This window comes from Ovis canadensis, chromosome 3, assembly GCF_042477335.2.
Source record: "Ovis canadensis isolate MfBH-ARS-UI-01 breed Bighorn chromosome 3, ARS-UI_OviCan_v2, whole genome shotgun sequence".
Taxonomy (NCBI): domain Eukaryota; kingdom Metazoa; phylum Chordata; class Mammalia; order Artiodactyla; family Bovidae; genus Ovis; species Ovis canadensis.
Window position 1 is genome coordinate 130275723 of NC_091247.1, and position 23366 is coordinate 130299088.

Here is a 23366-nt window from a genome sequence, read left to right on the forward strand (position 1 = left end):
CTCTGATATGCAGATGACACCACCCTTATGGCAGAAAGTGAAGAGGAACTAAAAAGCCTCTTGATGTGAGTGAAAGAGCAGAGTCAAAAAGTTGGCTTAAAGCTCAACATTCAGAAAATGAAGATCATGGCATCTGGTCCCATCACTTCATGGAAGAGATGGGGAAACAGTGGAAACAGTGTCAGACTTTATTTTGGGGGCTCCAAAATCACTGCAGATGGTGACTGTAGCCATGGAATTAAAAGGCGCTTACTCCTTGGAAGGAAAGTTATGACCAACCTAGATAGCATATTCAAAAGCAGAGACATTACTTTGCCAACAAAGGTCCGTCTAGTCAAGGCTATGGTTTTTCCTGTGATCATGTATGGATGTGAGAGTTGGACTGTGAAGAAAGCTGAGCACCGAAGAATTGATGCTTTTGAAGTGTGGTGTTGGAGAAGACTCTTGAGAGTGCCTTGGACTGCAAGGAAATCCAACCAGTCCATTCTGAAGGAGATCAGCCCTGGGATTTCTTTGGAAGGAATGATGCTAAAGCTGAAACTCCAGTACTTTGGCCACCTCATGCGAAGAGTTGACTCATTTTAAAAGACTGCTGCTGGGAGGGTTTGGGGGCAGGAGGAGAAGGGGATGACAAAGGATGAGATGGCTGGATGGCATCACCAACTCAATGGACATGAGTTGGGTGAACTCTGGGAGATGGTGATGGACAGGGAGGTCTGGTGTGCTGTGATTCATGGGGTCACAAAGAGTCGGACACGACTGAATGACTGAACTGAACTGAACTGAACAACTTTACAAGCTTTCTACTGTGGTTTTCCAGAGAGGAATTTAACCAAACCATTACTTTCTCTTTTTTGCTACAAGGAAACATGGAGCTATAAATTTAGTGTTTCATTCTCATCTTGACTTCGACTACATGGTATACCTTTCACTTACATTTAGTAAATTTTCCTTCTTATTCTCCACATTCAATCAGTCTCTCCTATCCCTGCTCACTTTTCTTAACCTTAGCCTGACTTTGCTCTGAACTCAGAGGTAACAGTGACTTTTCTTATCAGAGGAAGGAAAGTTCATTAGAGAGACACCTTCAGTTTCCTCACTCTTCACCTCTAGGCGACGATGTGTTCCACTTTCATTTTCAGAGCCAGAAGAACCTCTCACCATACACTGGATCATGCACTGAAAAATCAATCTCTTGAAATGTCTTCTTTGTTTTCTTTAATACCTGTAAATATACCTGTAATTTAAATTCGCAAAGTACATGTCTTTGTCTTTCCTAAGACTTTCCTTGCTCCTAAAACTACTTGTCTCCTTAATCATTCATCTAAGTCGGTGATGTTGCTCAGACTTCAAGCTGAAAATGTTTTAAGTCTTCTTGATTCTTACGTCTTATTCTTTATCTCTTGCTATGTTTCCCTCCAGTAAACTTGCTCATATTGTAACTATACCCTATGACTTCCAGCACAGAAATACTCTTTGATTTTGTCTTCACCTCTTCATTTCCATCACTGCCTTTTCTCAGGTGCTTACTGTTGCTCATCTGAACTTCAGCAACTATCTCCTAACTGGGTTTTCTCTCCTCAATTTCTCCTTTTATTCCAGTTCATTTCCTATAGAACAGTGGAAAGAAAGAAGCAAGGAAAGGAGAGAAGGAGTTATGAGATTAGGAAGAAAGGAATGAAGGAAAGAAGAAGAGAGAGAAAGAGACAAAGGAAAAGGAAATGCTGATCATGTTCCTCCTCTGCTTCTCTTGGCTCCCTGCCTTTTTCCTTTTCCTTTTTCCTAGAAGTGAAGCTTTCTTTTCTGGCTTATTCCAAGCCACCTTTGACATCCTATGAAAGTGAAAGTCACTCAGTCATGTCCGACTCTGTGACCCCATGGACTGTGGCCCGCCAGGCTCCTCTGTCCATGGAATCCTCCAGGCCAGAATACTGGAGTGGGTAACCATTCCCTTCTCCAGGGGATCTTCCCAACCCAGGAACTGAACCCAGGTCTCCCACATTGCAGGTGGCTTCTTTACTGTCTGAGCCACAAGGGAAGTCCTGCCTTTCACATTCCATAGATAAACGCTGATTCTTGGGTCACTTACACCATTCTCTGATATGTACCCTGCTCTTCTACTTAGTGTTTCCTGCCCAAGCCAGACTTTTTTTTAACAGATTTATGGTTTCTGATATGTTGTTTCTTCTGCATCCCCACCTGAATTTTTTTCACCTGGCATATCCTACACATCTTTTCTATCACAGCTCAAATATCCTCCTCTCCAGAAAGCCTTCACTGACTTTTCCAATAAGTATTTTGAAGCCTTTTATGCTCCCACATTACATATTCATACCCCGGTTATTGTACTTAACTTTAAATTGCAAATGACCTGGCTTGCAATAATCAGCTGGTTTTCATAGCATCCAGTTTATACCTCCTTAATGTCTATTAAACCATACTCCAATCACTTCTTTATATTTTGTGCCCAGATTACATGTTGAACTTCTTTAAGCAAGGTCTGGGTCTGTCTTCTCCATTTCTTCAATTTCAGAAACTATCATATGTTTAGCACATGTAAATATTCAGATGTGTTTGTGAAATTAAAAATCTATTCATTTCTCTCCTTTCTTCACTAGAGAAAAATAGGATCTTTTCTTTCTTTTTTTTTTTTCTTCCCAGCATTTAACACTAGGCCTCTCTTAAGAAGCATTCATATATAGTTTTGAACAAATTAATTCCTTATGGTTTCTTGCTAAATCTATTTCCATGAGCTGGTTTCCGGAGGAAGAATGACAGTATACTTAGGAGTTAAGAATCTGGAAAAAAAAAATTCCCATTGATTTGATATAACCAACATTATTTACACATTTGAATTTTTCTAAGTCTTTTTCCAAGGACAATCTCTTGATTTTAGAGTCATTGAGATGTCATTAATTTACTCAGATCCTGACTAGACCAGAACTATATGTCTGAACCTCATTTTTGAGTCATTTTAGGCAAAATAAATTTTACGGGCACTTAATCTTGAAAGTCAGAGTAGGCAATGGCCACCCACTCCAGTATTCTTGCCTGGAAAATTCCCATGGATGGAGGAGCCCGATAGGCTGCAATCCATGGGGTTGCTAAGAGTCAGACATGACTGAGCGACTTCAATTTCAATTTTCACTTTCATGCATTGGAGAAGGAAATGGCAACCCACTCCAGTGTTCTTGCCTGGAGAATCCCAGGGACAGTGGAGCCTGGTGGGCTGCCATCTATGGGGTCGCACAGAGTTGGACACGACTGAAGCGACTTAGCAGAAGCAGCAATCTTGAAAGTGGGGCTTCCCTGGTGGCTCAGATAGTAAAGAATCTGTCTGCAATACAGGATACCTGTGTTTGATTCCTTGGTCAGGAAGACCCCCTGAAGAAGAGAATGGTTACCCACTCCAGTGTTCTTTCCTGGAAAACCCCATGGACAGAGAAGGCTTGTGGGCAACTGTCCATGGGGTCACAGAGCTGAGCACGACTGAGTGACTAATATTTTCGATCTTGAAAGTCATGTATGACAAAGCAATTGTTTTGCGTAGGAGAGGTTAAACATCAGTGATAAAAGAGAGGAGAATGCTCTGATTCATTCAATTCAGTTCAGTTCAGTAGCTCAGTCATGTCTGACTCTTTGTGACCCCATGAACCACAGCACGCCAGGCCTCCATGTCCATCACCAACTCCTGGAGTCCACCCAAACTCATGTCCATTGAGTAAGTGATGCCATCCAACCATCTCATCCTCTGTCACCCCCTTCTCCTTCTGCCCTCAATCTTTCCCAACATCAGGGTCTTTTCCAGTGAGTCAGCTCTTCACATCAGGTGGCCAAAGTATTGGAGTTTCAACTTCAACATCAGTCCTTCCAATGAACACCCAGGACTGATTTTCTTTAGGATGGACTGGTTGGATCTCCTTGCAGTCCAAGGGACTCTCAAGAGTCTTCTCCAACACCACACTTCAAAAGCATCAATTCTTTGGTGCTCAGCTTCCTTTATAGTCCAACTCTCACATCCATACATGGCCACTGGAAAAACCAAAGCCTTGACTAGACGGACTTTTGTTGGCAAAGTAATGTCTCTGCTTTTAATATGCTATCTAGGTTGGTCATAACTTTCCTTCCAAACAGTAAGTGTCCTTTAATTTCATGGCTGCAGTCATCATCTGCGATGATTTTGGAGCCCCCCAAAATAAAGTCTGCCACTATTTCCAGTTTCTCCATCTATTTCCCATGAAGTGATGGGACCAGATGCCATGATCTTCGTTTTCTGAATGTTGAGCTTTAAGCCAACTTTTTCACTCTCCTCTTTCATTTTCATCAAGAGGCTCTTTAGTTCTTCTTCACTTTCTGCCATAAGGGTGGTGTCATCTGCATATCTGAGGTTATTGATATTTCTCCTGGCAATCTTGATTTTAGCTTGCGCTTCTTCCAGCCCAGCATTTCTCATGATGTACTCTGCATAGAAGTTAAATAAGCAGGGTGACAATATACAGCCTTGACATACTCCTTTTCCTATTTGGAACCCGTCTGTTGTTCCATGTCCAGTTTTAACTGTTGCTTCCTGACCTGCATAGAGGTTTCTCAAGAGGCAGGCAAGTCAGGTCTCATCCCTTTCAGAATTTTCCACAGTTTCTTGTGATCCACACAGTCAAAGGCTTTGGCATAGTCAATAAAGCAGAAGTAGATGTTTTTTCTGGAACTTTCTTCCTTTTTCCATGATCCAGCGGATGTTGGAAATTTGTCTCTGGTTCCTCTGCCTTTTCTAAAACCAGCTGGAACATCAGGAAGTTCATGGTTCACATATTGCTGAAGCCTGGCTTGGAAAATTTTGAGCATTACTTTACTAGCATGTGAGATGAGTGCAATTGTGTGGTAGTTTGAGCATTTTTTGGCATTGCCTTTCTTTGGGACTGGAATGAAAACTGACCTTTTCCAGTCCTGTGGCCACTGCTGAGTTTTCCAAATTTGCTGGCATATTGAGTGCAGCACTTTCACAGCATCATCTTTCAGGATTTGAAACAGCTCAACTGGAATTCCATCACTTCCACTAGCTTTGTTCATAGTGATGCTTTCTAAGGTCCACTTCACTTCACATTCCAGAATGTCTGGCTCTAGCTTAGTGTGAGTGATCACACCATCATGATTATCTGTGATTATATTGTGAAGATCTTTTTTGTACAGTTCTTCTGGATATTCTTGCCACTTCTTCACAATGCCTTCTACTTCTGTTAGGTCCCTACCATTTCTGTCCTTTATTGAGCCCATCTTTGCATGAAATGTTCCCTTGGTATCCCTAATTTTGTGAAGAGATCTCTAGTCTTCCCATTCTGTTGTTTTCCTCTATTTCTTTGCATTAATGACTGATGAAGGCTTTCTTATCTCTCCTTGCTATTCTTGGAACTCTGTATTCAAATGGGTATATCTTTCCTTTTCTCCTTTGCTTTTCACTTCTCTTCTTTTTATAGCTATCACACTCTGTTTATTAATAGTTTTAGTCCCTGGAGATCTCTCCTCAGTAACCTTACCAGAGCTTGTAAGGGTAACTGTGAGTTGATGCTGTGTATAAAGCATCAAACAGAACCATCTCACAGGAAAAATATGTCCCTCTCTGCTGTAGCTTGCACAACTTTGTGAGAAATCTATAACATTCTTTTTCTTTTTCATAGTTTAGAATTTCTCTAAAAGAAAACAAAAATCTCCCATATATCTTCTATATTTGATTGTTTCTAAGAAACAATGTATATTTATTGGATGCTTACCATGTAGTCACTGCTGGAGTAGATTCAGAGGAAGATTCAAATGCAATGCCATGTAAGATTTAGTCCCTGACCCCTCCAGGAGTTGAGAGTTCCCTTGAAGACATAATATCTTGTTATGAAATTATCTCCTTTTCCTCTTAACTTCTCCCTCCCTCCTTCTTTCTCTTTTTTTCCTTCCTTTTACTCTCTTTTCCCCTCTTTCCCTTCCTTCTTCTTTTTTCCCTTCCCTTTCCCCCATATCTTCCTCCTTTGTATTTATAAAACTCAATTTTTGTGTTAGTGTATAGTTATCCTCAAGGTATCTGAGTAATATTATTTAACTCTTTTAGTCTTTAGTTACCTTTACATTTTTTCCAGTTTCACAAAGCAAAATGAATTGACATCTAGGTAAATCAGTTTCCTTCTCACAGGTCCTATAGGCAAGTTAGATAATCCTGCCATATTATAAGCCCTATTAAAAAGTTAACTATCCTCCTATCTACAATTAAATATGGCCTAAAACTGGGAGATAAAAGCAAATTAAGTAGATAAAAAGAGACAAAATGTACATTCATTTTGCATGGAATTTCTCAATTTGCAACTTGATCTTTAGAAATTAAAATAGTTGAAGAAAATGTTTTAAATTTCCTGAAAGAGACTGTCAGTAATGTTTGCCTTTTAGGATGAAAATCAGCCTAATCATAATTACTTCCTCTAATTCACCACCCTTAACTATTCTGTCTTCACACATTAATGCAGCAATTAACTGAGAAATATAACAACTTTTGTTACTAGTAATAATACTACTATTACTAATACTAATGTCATACTTTAAAAACCGAAGAGAACTTTTTGTTCTTGGACCCATATCCTTCTCAGTCCTCTGCATCCTATAATTGTTTCTTGAGAAAAGGAAGAATCAAAGCTCTCATACTCAGAATCCCCATGGGAATCTGCTGCTGATGTGAACTTTAACTGTTAGAAGTGTCACAGCTGAAAATGCTGTAAGCCACAAGCGGAAATCCTTAAACTTTGAAAAGAAAGTATGAAGTTACTTTGGAACATGGGACAATGTTCGAATGAGGCAAACTTGGGAGAGGAGAGTAAAGATGGGATATTAGGATTGATGCCTAGGGAAAATTAAAAAAAGAAAAAGAGAGAGAACAAAGGCAAAGAGAGAAAGAATGAGAGAAGGAATGGAAAGATTTTGAAAGCACTTAGTTCATTTAATAATTTTAACTAAAACTGAACTTGAATGCCTTTCAGAAAAAATTAAGATAATTGATCAGATGACCAAAATACTGAAGCTTCAGCTTCAGCATCAGTCCATCCAATGAGTATTCAGAGTTGATTTACTTTAAGGTTGACTGATTTCATCTCCTTGTTGTCCAAGGGACTCTCAGGGGTCTTCTCCAGCACCACAGTTCAAAGGCATCAATTCTTTGGTGTTCTGAAATTGTCTTCCAAAATGCATTTTAACAACTTAGAATTTCAGCAGAAAATAGACTGTGAAGAAGTACAGTTCTCTTCTCCATTTATAAGGCCCAACACTTCGCAATTGTCTGTGCTGAGATTATGCAGGATAATAGATGGGTGGATCCAGAAGAGGCCAAATGTTGTCCAATAAGGCATCTGCCTTATTTCCCCACCATATGAAATACCATTTTCCCTGCAGTCCACAAATTTAAACTTGGGGTATTTTTGTTATCAAATACTTAGGCCTATTACTTGTTTTAGGCTCTCTCTTTGTTCCATTTTCTTCTGATATACTGCTATATAAAATTGTCCTTTCGTCCAAGTTTTTAAATTTATTGGCTTAGAGTTGTTGATAAAATAATCTTGCTCTCATGTAACTTTGCATTAATCAGTGGATTTGATTTATACATTTACTTGCATTTTCTAGTTTTTCTCTTGATTAATCTCACCAGGGACTAGTCTGCTTGGTTGGTTTCTTGATCATTTATATTATTTTTAGTTTCATTGATTTCTGTTCTTTACCGAGTACCTTCCTACTTCTTTCCTTGGATTTATACTGTTCCTTTTGTAAGCTAATTTTTTGCACATTTAGCTCACTTCAGGCTTTCTTATTTTCTAATAGAAACATCTAAAACTTCAAATTGTTCTTAAAGCACAGTCCTACCTGCATACCATAGTTTTAAATACAAAATATGTGTACCATTCAGTTCAAAATCTCTCTAATTTACCTATTGATTTCTTTTTTTTGATCTGACTGTGAAAAATTGGAATTATATCTTAAAATGTTCAAATATATATTTTAAATTTATTTTTAACTCAGTTGAATTACAATCAGAGAATGTGTGGTATAGAATATCTTTATTTTAAAATTTGTTAAGACTTATGTATAACCCAATCTTCCCTGGTGGTTCAGTGGTAAAGAACTTTCTTGCCAAGCAGGAGACCTGGGTTTGATCCCTGAGTTTGGAAGATAACTTAGAGAAGGAAATGGCACTCCAACTCCAGTCTTCTTGCCTGGTAAATCCCATGGGCCAAGCAGACTGGTGGGCTATACTCTATGGGATCGCAAAGAGTCAGACAGTACTGAATAACTGAGCAACCAGACTAGTGTTTACATTAATATAAGCTTTGAGAATCTCCATGCTAAGTGGGTACTATAAATATAAACTCACAGAAACTTCTCACAGAAAACTTTTTATTCTTCCCTAGAGTCTAAGCAGGAATAAGCTTGTCAGAAACATCCAAAAATTCTTGTCTCTTCCCTGACCTAGTGGATAGATTTTTATGACTCATTTCTTTTCCTGATCCTTTTCTGAGAATTATTCTTTGCAGAGTATAGGCTTTATGTAGTATTTTCTGTTCTTTGTGAAGTATGGAAGTAGCAACATCTAGATAATGCTTTTTAAATCTATAACAGAAACATAGAAAGCTCAATAGAAAAATGGACGAAGGACATAAACAGTTTGGAGGAAGAAATATGAAACCTCTTTAAATATATGAAAAAATACTCATTCAGTTCAGTTCAGTTCAGTTGATCAGTCGTGTCCGACTCTTTGCTACCCCATGAACCACAGCACACCAGGCCTCCCTGTTCATCACCAACTCCCAGAGTTCACCCAAACCCACATCCATCGAGTTGGTGATGCCATCCAACCATCTCATCCTCTGTCATCCCCTTCTCCTCCTGCCCTCAATCTTTCCCAGCATCAGGGTCTTTTCGAATGAGTCAGCTCTTCGCATCAAGTGGCCAAACAAAGTATTGGAGTTTCAGCTTCAACATCAGTCCTACCAATGAACACCCAGGACTGATCTTTAGGATGGACTGGTTGGATCTCCTTGCAGTCCAAGGGACTCTCAAGAGTCTTCTCCAACACCACAGTTCAAAAGCATCAATTCTTCGGTACTCAGCTTTCTTTATAGTCCAACTCTCGCATCCATACATGACCACTGGAAAAACCATAGTCTTGACTAGACAGACCTTTGTTGGCAAGGTAATGTCTCTGCTTTTCAATATGCTATCTAGGTTGGTCATAACTTTCCTTCCAAGGAGTAAGCATCTTTTAATTTCATGGCTTCAATCACCACCTGCAGTGATTTTGGAACCCCCACAATAAAGTCAGCCACTGTTTCCCCTGTTTCCCCATCTATTTCCCATGAAGTGATGGGACCAGATGCCATGATCTTCATTTTCTGAATGTTGAGCTTTAAGCTAACTTTTTCACTCTCCTCTTTCACTTTCATCGAGAGCCTCTTTAGTTCTTCTTCACTTTCTGCCATAAGGGTGGTGTCATCTGTATATCTGAGGATATTGATATTTCTCCTAGCAATCTTGATTCCAGCTTGTGCTTCCTCCAGCCCAGCATTTGTCATTACCATACATAATAAAATAAATGCAAATACACGATGCCATTTCTCATCTATAAGACTGGGAAAAAAATCCAAAAATTTGACAAGTGCTTTCTGTGTCAACCTGCAGAGGAAGAGACATTCATTACAAAGTCAGTCAAAATGATAAATCTCTATGGAGGTCAATCTGGTAGCAGCTCTCAAAAAAAATGAAGTTATTCTATGATCCAAGGATCCCCTATCTAGAAATTAATCCTACAGATATATTTACAAATGTTTGTGATGATGTAATTACAAGTTTATATCCTGCAGCAACCTGTGCTGATCAATAAATGACTGTTTCCCACACAAAGGAATACTATGCAGTGTTTTAGAAGCTGAAGGAAGTCTCCATGTTCTGATGTGAAAATATCTCTACGATATACTGCTAACTGAAACAACAAATTTCATAAGTGCATAAAAATTAAGCTACCTTGTGTCTATAAAGTAAGAACAAATGTACTTTGATATGTACTTATTATTACCTGGGAAAAACTAGAATGACCATAATAAATTAGTAAAATAAATGATTTACAAGAAGAAGGGGGCAAGTGACAGATGGGGTGAGAATAAAACTTATAATTTATTAATAGTTTTAACTTTTTGAATAATAAAATATAAAACAATAACAACATGGTTCAGTTCAGTTCAGTTCAGTTCAGTCGCTCAGTCGTGTCCGACTCTTTGCGACCCCATGAATCGCAGCACGCCAGACCTCCCTGTTAGCCCCATGTTTACATGGTTGAAGAATTCTTTGGGTTGCTCAGCTGCTTATCACACTGGCTTAAATTTTCTCTTGATTTCCGACACCTGGAAATTAAACTTTTTTCCTATTTCTTGTGAGTTCAGGTATTATTTAAAACTTAAAAAATGTATTATCCAGCATCATCATGAGTTTTCAGCAGGCAAGATGCAACAGTTGGTTGGCTTTCAGATTGCTTGAGGCCCAGAATATTCATACAATTAAGCAGCCAAAGATATTTCCCAAAAGTCAAAGAGCAGAAAGATTCTGCATTCGCAACTTCACACAGGGCTTACTTACATGGGTAAGTAGGAGACTATGTAATTGACTTTTTCATGATTTGAAAATTTATTTACCTATTTATGGTTGTGCTGGGTCTCTTTTGCTGCACACAGGCTTTCTCTAGTTGCGGTGCCTGGGCTTCAGGATTCTCATTACTGTGCATATCTTACTGTAAAACACAGGCTCAGTCATTGTGGCGCACGTGCTTAAATGCTTCATGGTATATGGACTCTCCCTGGACCAGGGATGGAAGCCGTGTTCCCTGCATTGGCAGCCAGATTCTTATCTGCTGTACCACAGGGGAAGTTCTGGCCATCCCTTTGAAGAAGTAAGTACAACAAAAGTCAAAACTGGCTTTCATTTATCATGAAATTCTAAAGTATGATGTTACAGCTGTTTTCGCTTGTTAACAGAGAATAGTTCTACTCCGTGGGCTTCATTTCAGATAATGAGTGTATTTCAACACTTACTTCATCAGAGATCATGTGTTTCATATAGCAAGTTTTAATGTCATAATTCCTGAGTATCATCATCCTAGATTACATACAATAGCTGAACCAAGGGTATTTAAGTACAGTATTCCATTTTCTCATTGGGCTTGACGAAGCCCATTGAAAGATAAGCCTCCCGTTCTGATATAAACACAGTGTGAGAGATGTTCTTGAGGAGAACAGGGAGGAGCAGCACACATCAGAGACTGAGGTCACTGTGGCACCAACACTGCTAATTCAGCTGCTACACACATCATTATGCAATTCTCCAGGATTCATCTCATGGAATAAAGCAATTTAAAATAGAGGATCTAAAACAAATCCATTTGTTGTGGGTTAGACTGTGTCGCACCAAAAAGATATGTTGAACCCCCAGTACCTGTGAACTTATTTGGCAGAGTTTTTACAGATGTAATCAAGTTAAAATAAAGTCTACTGTATTAGCAGGGGCAGGGGGAAGGGTCCTAATCCTATCTTATGATTATAAGAACAGAGTGACAGACACGGGGGATAAAGCCATGTAAAGACTAAGGGGGCGATTGGAATGAACTGCAAGCCAAGGAAGGCCAAGGGTTAGCAATAATGACCAGAAGCTAGTAGTGTGCATGAGCGCTCAGTGTGTCCGGCTCTTTATGACCCCATGGACTGCAGCTCACCACGCTCCTCTGTCAATGGAATTCTCCAGGCAAGAATACTGGAGTGAGTAGCCATTCCCTTCTCCAGGGGATCTTCTCAACCCAAGGATCAAACCCACATCTCTTGAGTCTCCTGCATTGCAAGCAGATTCTTTTATCACTGAGCCACCTGGGAAACCCCAGGATCTAGAAAAAGGCAAGGAAATATCCCTCCCTAGAGCCTTCAGAAAGAGTGTGACCTTGCCAGAACTTTAGTTATAGACTTCTAATCCAGTTCAGTTCAGTTCAGTTCAATTCAGTCACTCAGTTGTATCTGACTCTTTGCGACTCCATGGATGCAGCGTGCCAGGCTTTCTTGTCCATCACCAACTGCTGGAGCTTGCTCAAACTCATGTCCATCAAGTAGGTGATACCATCCAACCCTCTAATCTTATGTCTCCAGAACTGTGAGAAAATAATGTTTTGTTATTTTAAACCATCCAGTCATAGTAATTGCAGCAGCCCTAGGAAATTTGAAATGCAAGACAAGATCAAAAAATATCATTTATATGATCTCCATTTTCAGTTGCACTCATTCTCTTGCTGTTGTCATTTAGTTGCGAAGTTATGTCTGACTCTCTGTGACTCCATGGACTGTAGCCCACCAGGCTTCTTTGCCCATGGAATTTTCCAGCAACAGTATGGGAGTGGGTTGCCATTTTCCTCTCTGGGGGATCTTCCCAACCTGGGGATCAAATCTGAGTCTCCTACATTTCCAAGAGGATTCTTTACCACTGAGCCTCCAGGGAAGCCCCTGCTGCTGCTGCTGCTGCTGCTGCTGCTGCTGCTGCTGCTGCTGCTGCTGCTGCTGCTGCTGCTGCTGCTGCTGCTAAGTCACTTCAGTCGTGTCTGACTCTGTGCGACCCCATAGATGGCAGCCCACCAGGCTTCCCCATCCCGGGGGTTCTCCAAGCAAGAACACTGGAGTGGGTTGCCATTTCCTTCTCAATGCATGAACGTGAAAAGTGAAAGTGAAGTCGCTCAGTCGTGTCCGACTCTTCGCGACCCCATGGACTGCAGCCTACCAGGCTCCTCCATCCATGGGATTTTCCAGGCAAGAGTACTGGAGGGGGTACCATTGCCTTCTCCGAGGGAAGCCCCTAGGGAATGCTTAAACTTTTACAGGAACTAGCGCGGACTGAAGATTAGGAGAGTAGTGGGTTGGGAAACTGATACCAATATTTCCTTCTTGAATTCCTATATCTGGTAAGAAGATCTCTTTCCTCTGTTTAGGGGCTTGGTGTTAGGAACACTTACTTTCCTGAAACTCTTTGGTCAATAGGGTGGAAAATATATACTAAATTTCTTATTATAAAAATAATATATGATTAACAATGTCAACCAATGCAGACTTTATACATGACAATCATCGTTCCCCCCTCCTATCTCAGTGATATTCTCCAGAGATAAGCACTATGAATCATATCTTTCATTTCCTTCTAGAAATATTTTAGGTATGTACAAGCATTTTCAAATACATATGTTTAAACACAAATGTGATTTCATTATACACAAGAATCTGTGCCTTGTTTTCTTTAATATATTTTGAATGTCTTTAAAAAATAGATTTATTTATTTTAATTGGAGGTTAATTACTTTACAATATTATATTGGTTTTGCCATACATCAACATGAATCTGCCACAGGTATACACGTGTTCCCCATCCTGAACCCCCCTCCCTCCTCCCTCCCCGTACCATCCCTCTGGGTCGTCCCAGTGCACCAGCCCCAAGCATCCAGTATTATGCATCGAACCTGGACTGGCAATTTGTTTCATATATGATATTATACATGTTTCAATGCCATTCTCCCAAATCACCCCACCCTCTTGAGTCATAACAATCTACGTCATTCTTTTAAAATTGCTTGGTATTCTATTGCAAGGATGCTTAACTAATATACCAAATGTTTACTTATGAGCATTTGAACTATTTCCAATATACCAATCACAGTGCGGTAAATGTGCCTGTATGTATATATTTAAGGATTTGTACATATATAAGGACAAATTCATAGAAATAACAGGGCATACATAATTAAAAATTTAATAGGTACTATTGAACGACTTCTGGGGGAAATGTTTATGCCTTTCCGTATCACCTAATTCCTACAGCTAATTCAGAGTGCATGCAACTATTAAACAGTAAAATCATAAGAAAATTGATTCAGATAACCTTTACTATCAAGGATAAACTCAACTTTTAATCAAATTAGGTGATCATAAAGTGTTTTAGGGATAAAGAAAGGAAAGACTTTCCTTAGATCTTGTCCTTAATATTCACTTTCCACCAATAGTCAAAAATGCCTTTAAGCAACAGGAAGGCATTGAGAAGTTATTTTTAAGAATAGTATTTATTTATTTATCTTTGGCTGTACTGAATTTTTGTTGCTGCATATGAATTTTCTCTAGCTGTGGTGAGCAGGGGCTAGTTTCTAGTCGTGATGTGTGGGCTTCTCATTGCAGCGGCCTCTCATTGCGGAGCATGGGCTCTAGAGTAGTTGAAGCTCATGGGCTTAGTTGCATGTGAAATCTTCCAGGACCAGGTATCAGACCCATCTCCCCTGCATTGGTGGGTGGATTCTTAACCACTGGGCCACTAGAGGGGTCCAAGAAGATATTTTGTAACAGATATTTTTCAGAAAATGATTCAGAAGAAAGTGAATCTAGTGAAAATCCTTGTATCTGCAAGGATCTATATTGTAGGAAGGAAATAAACACATAGCTAAAGCAAGAGACATACCACTGATGAAGTCAATTCTTATGCCTTAAATTTGAACACTTAGGTTTAACTTAGAGACATAGAAATAACTGTGATTTGTATATCACTTCTAGTAAAAGGAACTGATGACTCCAGGTGTCTCTGTAACTAATAGGAGAAGTAAGAGAGGATAAGTGTCACCAATCATCCTTGGGAGGAGTTGATCATCAACACCAGAATCACAACTTTATAGCTTTAAGTGATTATGTATTATGACCACATTTTAGATGTCTATTACATAACATGCATTCTCTATATATTTGTATAGTCACGCTATAAATAATAGACCATCAATACATATCAATTTCTCTTTTATTCTTCTAAACTTAATTCTGCAATGAGTTGCAATTTTTACTCATCTTTGTTAAGCCTAGAACAAAGATTTTCTTTCAGCTGTTATTCGTGGGAAATACTCAAGTATGAAGATCCAACAGTTCAGTTCAGTTCATTTCAGTCACTCAGTTGTGTCTGACTCTTTGCGACCCCATGAATCACAGCACGCCAGGCTTCCCTGTCCCTCACCAACTCCCAGAGTTTACTCAGACTCACGTCCATCGAGTCCGTGATGCCATCCAGCCATCTCATCTTCTGTCGTCCACTTCTCCTCCTGCCCATTATCCCTCCCAGCATCAAAGTCTTTTCCAATGAGTCAACTCTTCGCATGAGGTGGCCAAAGTACTGGAGTTTCAGCTTTAGCATCATTCCTTCCAAAGAACACCCAGGGCTGATCTCCTTTAGAATGGACTGGTTGGATCTCCTTGCAGTCCAAGGGACTCTCAAAGTCTTCTCCAACACCACAGTTCAAAAGCATCAATTCTTTGGTGCTCAGCTTTCTTCACAGTCCAACTCGCACATCCATACATGACCACTGGAGAAACCATAGCCTTGACTAGATAGATCTTTGTTGGCAAAGTAATGTCTCTGCTTTTGAATATGCTATCTAGGTTGGTCATAACTTTCCTTCCAAGAAAGAAGCATCTTTTAATTCCATAGCTGTAGTCACCATCTGCAGTGATTTTGGAGCTCCCCAAAAAAAGTCTGACACTGTTTCCACTATTTCCCCATCTATTGCCCATGAAGTGATGGGACCAGATGCCATGATCTTAGTTTTCTGAATGTTGAGTTTTAAGCCGACTTTTTCACTCTCCTCTTTCATGTTCATCAAGAGATTCTTTAGTTCCTCTTCACTTTCTGCCATAAGGGTGGTGTCATCTGCATATCTGAGGTTATTGATATTTCTCCTGGCAATTTATTATTGCCGGTTATTGATATTTCACCTTGTGTTTCTTCCAGCCTAGCGTTTCTCATGATGTACTCTGCATAGAAGTTAAATTAGCAGGGTGACAATATTCAGCCTTGACGTACTCCTTTTCCTATGTGGAACCAGTCTGTTGTTCCATGTCCAGTTCTAACTGTTGCTTCCTGACCTGCATAGAGGTTTCTCAAGAGGCAGGTCAGGTGGTCTGGTATTCCCATCTCTTTCAGAATTTTCCACAGTTTCTTGTGATCCACACAGTCAAAGGCTTTGGCATAGTCAATAAAGCAGAAACAGATTTTTTCTGGAACTCTCCTGCTTTTTCCATGATCCAGCGGATGTTGGCAATTTGATCTCTGGTTCTTCTGCCTTTTCTAAAACCAGCTTGAACATCAGGGAGTTCATGGTTCACGTATTGCTGAAGCCTGGCTTGGAGAATTTTGAACAATATTTTACTAGCATGTGAGATGAGTGCAATTGTGTGGTAGTTTGAGCATTCTTTGGCATTGCCTTTCTTTGGAATTGGAATGAAAACTGACCTTTTCCAATCCTGTGGACACTGCTGAGTTTTTTAAATTTGCTGGCATACTGCGTGCAGCACTTTCACAGCATCATCTTTCAGGATTTGAAATAGTTCAACTGGAGTTCCATCACCTCCACTAGCTTTGTTCGTAGTGATGCTTTCTAAGGCCCACTTGACTTCACAATCCAGGATGTCTAGCTCTAAATGAGTGATCACACCATCGTGATTATTTTGATCATGAAGATCTTTTTTGTACAGTTCTTCCATGTATTCTTGCCACCTCTTCTTAATATCTTCTGCTTCTGTTAAGTCCATACCATTTTTGCCCTTTATTGAGCCCATCTTTGCATGAAATATTCCCTTGGTATCTCTAATTTTCTTGAAGAGATCTTTAGTCTTTCCCATTCTGTTGTTTTCCTCTATTTCTTTGTATTGATCACTGAGGAAGGCTTTCTTATCTCTCTTTGCTATTCTTTGGAACTCTGCATTCAGATGCATATATCTTTCCTTTTCTCCTTTGCTTTTCACTTCTCTTCTTTTCACAGCTATTTGTAAGCCCTCCCCAGACAGCCATTTTGCTTTTTTGCATTTCTTTTCCATGGGGATTGTCTTGATCCCTGTCTCCTGTACAATGTCACGAACCTCATTCCATAGTTCATCAGGCACTCTATCTATCAGATCTAGTCCCTTAAATCTATTCCTCACTTCCACTGTATAATCATAAGGGATTTGACTTAGGTCATACCTGAGTGGTCTAGTGGTTTTCCCTACTTTCTTCAAGTTAAGTCTGAATTTGGCAATAAGGAGTTCATGATCTGAGCCACAGTCAGCTCCTGGTCTTGTTTTTGCTGACTGTATAGAGCTTCTCCATCTTTGGCTGCAAAGAATATAATCAGTCTGATTTCAGTGTTGACCATCTGGTGATGTCCATGTGTAGAGTCTTCTGTTGTGTTGTTGGAAGAGGGTGTTTGCTATGACCAGTGCATTCTCTTGGCAAAACTCTATTAGTCTTTGCCCTGCTTCATTCCGTATACCAAAGCCAAATTTGCCTGTTACTTCAGGTGTTTCTTGAGTTCCTACTTTTGCATTCCAGTCCCCTATAATGAAAAGGACATCTTTTTTGGATGTTAGTTCTAAAAGGTCCTGTAGGTCTTCATAGAACCGTTCAACTTGCGCTTCTTCAGCATTACTGGTTGGGGCATGGACTTGGATTACTGTGATATTGAATGGTTTGCTTTGGAAATGAACAGAGACCATTCTGTCATTTTTGAGACTGCATCCAAGTACTGCATTTCAGACTCTTTTGTTGACCATGATGGCTACTTCATGTCTTCTGAGGGATTCCTGTCCTCAGTAGTAGATATATGGTTGTCTGAGTTAAATTCACCCATTCCAGTCCATTTTAGTTCGCTGATTCCTAGAATGTCGATTTCACACTTGCCATCTCTTGTTTGACCACTTCCAATTTGCCTTGATTCATGGACCTGACATTCCAGGTTCTTATGCAATATTGCTCTTTACAGGATTGGACCTTGCTTCTATCACCAGTCATATCCACAGCTGAGTATTGTTTTTGCTTTGGCTCCATCCCTTCATTCTTTCTGGAGTTATTTCTCCACTGATCTCCAGTAGCGTGTTGGGCAGCTACTGACCTGGGGAGTTCCTCTTTCAGTATCCTATCATTTTGCCTTTTCATACTGTTCATGGGGTTCTCAAGGCAAGAATACTGAAGTGGTTTGCCATTCCCTTCTCCAGTGGACCACATTCTGTCAGACCTCTCCACCATGACCCGCCCGTCTTGGGTGGCCCCACAGGGCATGGCTTGGTTTCATTGAGTTAGATAAGGCTGTGGTCCTAGTGTGATTAGATTGACTAGTTTTCTGTGATTATGATCTTGCAATTCTCTAAGTGTCAGAATGAAAACTGCTGTTAAGAAACCTGTGTGAGGGACTTCCCTGTCAGTCCAGTGGTTAAGAGTCTGCCGTTTCAGTGCATGGGTTACAGGTTTGATTCCTACTCTGGGAATTCAGATCCCACATGTTGCCTGATCTGGCCAACCACCTCACCACCCCAACCCCCCTCAAAGAAAAAAAAAAAACCCAACCCAGAACAAACACACAAAAAAAACCCCTGTTTTTCTTATAGAACAGTGCCTGAACAAGATGCATATAGGAAGGCTGTCAAGCTGCCTGTCCTGTTTTGTCTCTCTTTTCAAAGTCACAGTCCTTTGCTTAACTTTAGTTCCTTTCTGAAAGGAACTAAAGAGCCTCTTAATGAAAGTGAAAGAGGAGAGTGAAAAGCTGGCTTAATACTCAACATTCAGAAAACTAAGATCATGGCATCTGGACACATCACATCATGGCAAATAGATGGGGAAACAGTGGAAACAGCCTTTATTTTCTTGGGCTCCAAAATCACTGAAGATGGTGACCGCAGCCATGAAATTAAGACACTTGCTCCTTGGAAGAAAAGCTATGACCAACCTAGACAGCATAATAAAAAATGGAGACATTACTTTGCCGACAAAAGTCCGTATAGTCAAAGTTATGGTTTTCCCAGTAGTCATGTAGGGATGTGAGTTGGACCATAAAGAAGCTGCGTGATGAATTGTTGCTTTTGAACTGTGGTGTTGGAGAAGACTCTTGAGAGTCCCTTGGACTGCAAGGAGATCAAGCCAGTCAATCCTAAAGGAAATCAGTCCTGAATATTCAATGGAAGGACTGAGGCTGAAGCTGAAGCTCCGATACTTCGGCCACGTGATGCAAGGAGCCGACTGATTGGAAAAGACCCTGATGCTGAAAAAGATTGAGGGCAGGAGGAGAAGGGGATGACAGAATGAGATGCTTAGATGCCATCACTGATTGGATGGACATGAATTTGAGCAATCTCTGGGAGTTGGTGATGGACGGGGAAGCCTGGCATGCTGCAGTCCATGTGGTGGCAAAGAGTCCTACATGACTGATTGACTGAACTGAACTGAAGCACATTTCTGCAAAATATACTTGCCTATATATGTATGTATATGATATGATGATGGAGGTCTGGGGAAAGTGACGTATGTTCCCTTGTACCAGTCCACTCACTAACCAGGGTTTCTGTGCTTTTCCAACCCTGGGCACTTGTGGTAAGCAGACATGACTCTGAGTGAACCAACTGCCTTGTCTTTTGGGCCCCATCCATGTTCTCATGTGGCTCATTTTCAAGCAGAATTCCTGCCATGACTAACCCCTGAGGCTCACTTTATCTGCCCTAAATTCTTTCTATCTGGTCCATAAATATCCTGTATTTGCTTGAGCTTCTTTGGAGGCTTTCTCAGTTACTTCCTCTCCACCATTAGGGCTACAGCCTTAATCCTTGTTTTGCCTCATACATACTGATAGTAATTCCACTCCAGAAAACTTGACCCTACTTCCTTCCCAGAAGACTTTATGGTCAGCAGAGAACAGTGGAGTAGCATCCTGATGCAAGTTAAAGTTGACTATTTTATGGTTTTGTATAACAAAGGGGTAGGTTCCCTAGCATTTCCAGATGGCAGGGTAGGGACAGGCCCCCAAACCCATTTCTCTCTAAATTCCTTCTATCCAAAAGCTTCCATTTTCCCCATATTATGGACTCCAGCTGTCAAAACAAAATACTTCCAAAGAGTAGATTTTTATTGCATAATGAGAAAATGATTCAAATATTTAATTTTCAATTACTTTATGATGTATTATGAGTGAGTAGAAAGATTTTCAAAAATATTTCAAATAGCATTTCAAAACTATTTACTTTGCCAAACTTTTTCTTTCATCAAAAGGCAGAATTACCGATATCTGGAAATGTCCTCTTTTATGCAATTCAATGATTGTATCTGGTTAAGAATTTGCCTAAAGACAGTACACAAAATGTGAATGTGAATTGCTTCCATATGCTAAGTGTTCATCATGGTGTACTGGAATGGTCTGGGATGAACTAGTCACACAGAGCTGAACTGGGCTAGATGGCCACTTACAACTTGGAGGATGTTGAATATCTCACTTGACTTCTCTGAGGCTCATTTTGTCTCACCTCTATTACTGATAGTTAGAAGTCCCTTTTTTCAAAAGTTTAAATAGGAAAAGATTCCCCAAGGTATTTAGCATGGTGCTGGTCAGATAGATGTCCAAAATGCATTAGTTTTTTTTTTTTTTTTCAAAAATAAACAACTCTTTATTGAAATGAAAAATTATACCAAATGAAGCCTGTCAGATGCCATCAAACTTCTGCTGTATTTTTCTTCTTTATTATTTCTGCAATATAACTCTTAGCAGTAACACATGATAAGAATAAAAGATTGCCAACAAAGCAACCTGGAAACTTCAAGACAAAGTTACAGAAGATGCTTATAAATAAAACAATTGAATAAACACCTAGCTAACCAATAATGGAACCAATTCTAAATATTTTTAATGAAAAACTGTTAATAAATGAAGCAAAAATGTCCCCATCTAAACGTTTCATTCAAATAGCATTTGGCTGGTGGTTCCTAGTGTTTTCTCCCTTACTTCCCACTGAAATATCTATAAAGACAATGGTAGAAAACGTTACAAAAACAACGCTGAACACTCAGGTTCATAGATCACCTAAAATCAGGTTTGAGAACAGTCCTTGTTTAAATATGTGGCAGTTGATATGACTAGGGGGGAAAAAAACCACTTACATACGTTCACTTCACTAGGTCATACAAATTTCACCAGATTTCACCTTATAGAGATGATACTATGCTACTGACCCACTGCAGTTTCAGTGATTGCTTAACATCAGTAGCAAGCAGAATATTAGGTTATTATCCTTCTATCATTCATTTATTGCATTTTGGGACAACTACAATTGTATTGTTACACTTCATGGAGGTTTTGTATTGAAGTATTATTGTCCAAGAGATAGTTTCCAAAAATAGAACACTAAAGCAAGAGTTGGATACTATCAGAAATTCCTAGAATGAGTATGTCCTACGAATTGCAGTAATTTATTTAGCTTGTCATTTAGAATAGAATAGAATTATTATTTTTTTTTTGTAGGATAAATAGCCACCACAGTGGTACTTAGCCCAAGTAGGCATATCCTTGAAAGAAACTGAGAATTGTCTCAGGGGCTGTTTATAGCAACCTTGTCTCCATGTATCAATTTGAGAGAGAGATTTAACCATTATCCAAGAATGTATGAATTGAACCAAGGACAATCCATACAGTTTGTTAACTGAGAAGTGTAAAATTTGAAAAGATTTGGCTTCACTCAATCTCTTGCTGAAGCAAGAGAGGGCAATGTACAAATCCTGCAGAGAAAGGAAAGGAAAGAACAACTAAAGCATAGGAGGGGAAATTTTCTCAACAAGAAACAAAAAACTAAGATATAATGCATTCTAAGGTTTAGAAAAATGAGTAGATATTCTCAATAAAATGCAAAAAGGGTTGGCCTTTTCATAAGAGAAAACTATGATTGGTTGAAAGGATAACACAAACAGGTAAAAAGGGAGATGACTAAAGATTTCAAGGAAGTAAGAAAAATTAGCATGATTAAAATTTATTGCAGAAGCAAAGAAGCAGAAGTGAAATTGCATAAAATTAAATCAGTGATTTAAAGAAACTTCCAAAACTTTTCCAAAATGTAGTGGGAAAGGGCAAAAGTAAGAAAATTATAATACAGAAGATGAAACATGAACTTAAAAGAATAGAGAATCAATACAATGATAACAGATTTAGCAGAAAAGAAATCTCATCAAGATCAGAATAAGTCATAATGAAAGCTGTAAATAAAAAGCAGTGTGTGTATATACACACACATACATACACTAGAATAATTTTTTATTTATAACTAGAAGGTAAAAGTCCTCTTTCTGTCCAAAATACTGAAAATGAATAAACAAACAACAAAATCTTGATCCCAGCATAGGAATTAAAATTAAGATACGTGCAGATTGCTTATTCAACCCGCAGTACCAGAATAATAAGCAATGTCCAGTAATAATCATACTTCCCATTTAATTGAGTGCCTTCTACATGAACACGATTATACATTTTATATTCTTAACTGAAAAAACATCCCTATGAAATAGGTAATCTCATTTGGAGAAACTGAGATTCAGACAGTTAGCATAACAAGGGCTTCCCTGCTGGCTCAGCGGTTAAAGCGTCTGCCTGCAAGGTGGGGGACCTGGGTTCAATCCCTGGGTTGGAAAGATCCCCTGGAGAAGGAAATGGCAACCCACTCCAGTACTATTGCCTGGAGAATCCCATGGACTGAGGAGCCTGGTAAGTTACAGTCCACGGGGTTGCAAAGAGTTGGACAGGACAGCCAGACAGTCATCATAGAATTAAAATCTAACCTATATTTGATTCCAAAGTGTGTTCTTTTTATTTTAGTGTGTGCCTTCTATAATACTTAGGTGGAAATGCCTAGATTATTTTTAGCAACACAGGCAAAAGAAAGGCATCCTCAGATAAACAAAGATTCAGAAAATATGTCACAGTCTCCAGAAAAAAATATATTGGTACAAGATTAACTCCAGCCATACAAGAGAATAATAACAATTAACACATAATACAATATTGTAAAGTAATTAACCTCCACTTAAAATAAATAAATTTATATAAAAAATAAAAGTCAAGTTTAATAGAAAGGCACTGAGTCTGAACTTTGGATTCATTTATCAAGTTGCTGGAAATAATTATCGTGAATTAAATCAAGGCTTTAGTACCAGAGATGAAGAGGAGAAAAGGGAGTGGCAAGAATTAATGAGATATTGACTAACCATGTATGGGGAGTAATGAATTAGGAACAGTTTAGGATAACTCCCAGATTTATTATGTTAGTGGCTGGATTGGTGTTGGTAATGCCAGAGATACAGGAGGAAGAATATAATTTAATTAGAAGAGTATTAGCTTTTAGACACAGGGTTTAAAATGCCTCTAATATACTGGTGTGTTATGTGCTATGTCACTTCAGTCGTGTGCAACTCTTTGTGACCCCATGGACCTTAGGGGCTCCTCTGTCCGTGGGGTTCTCTAGGCAAGAGAC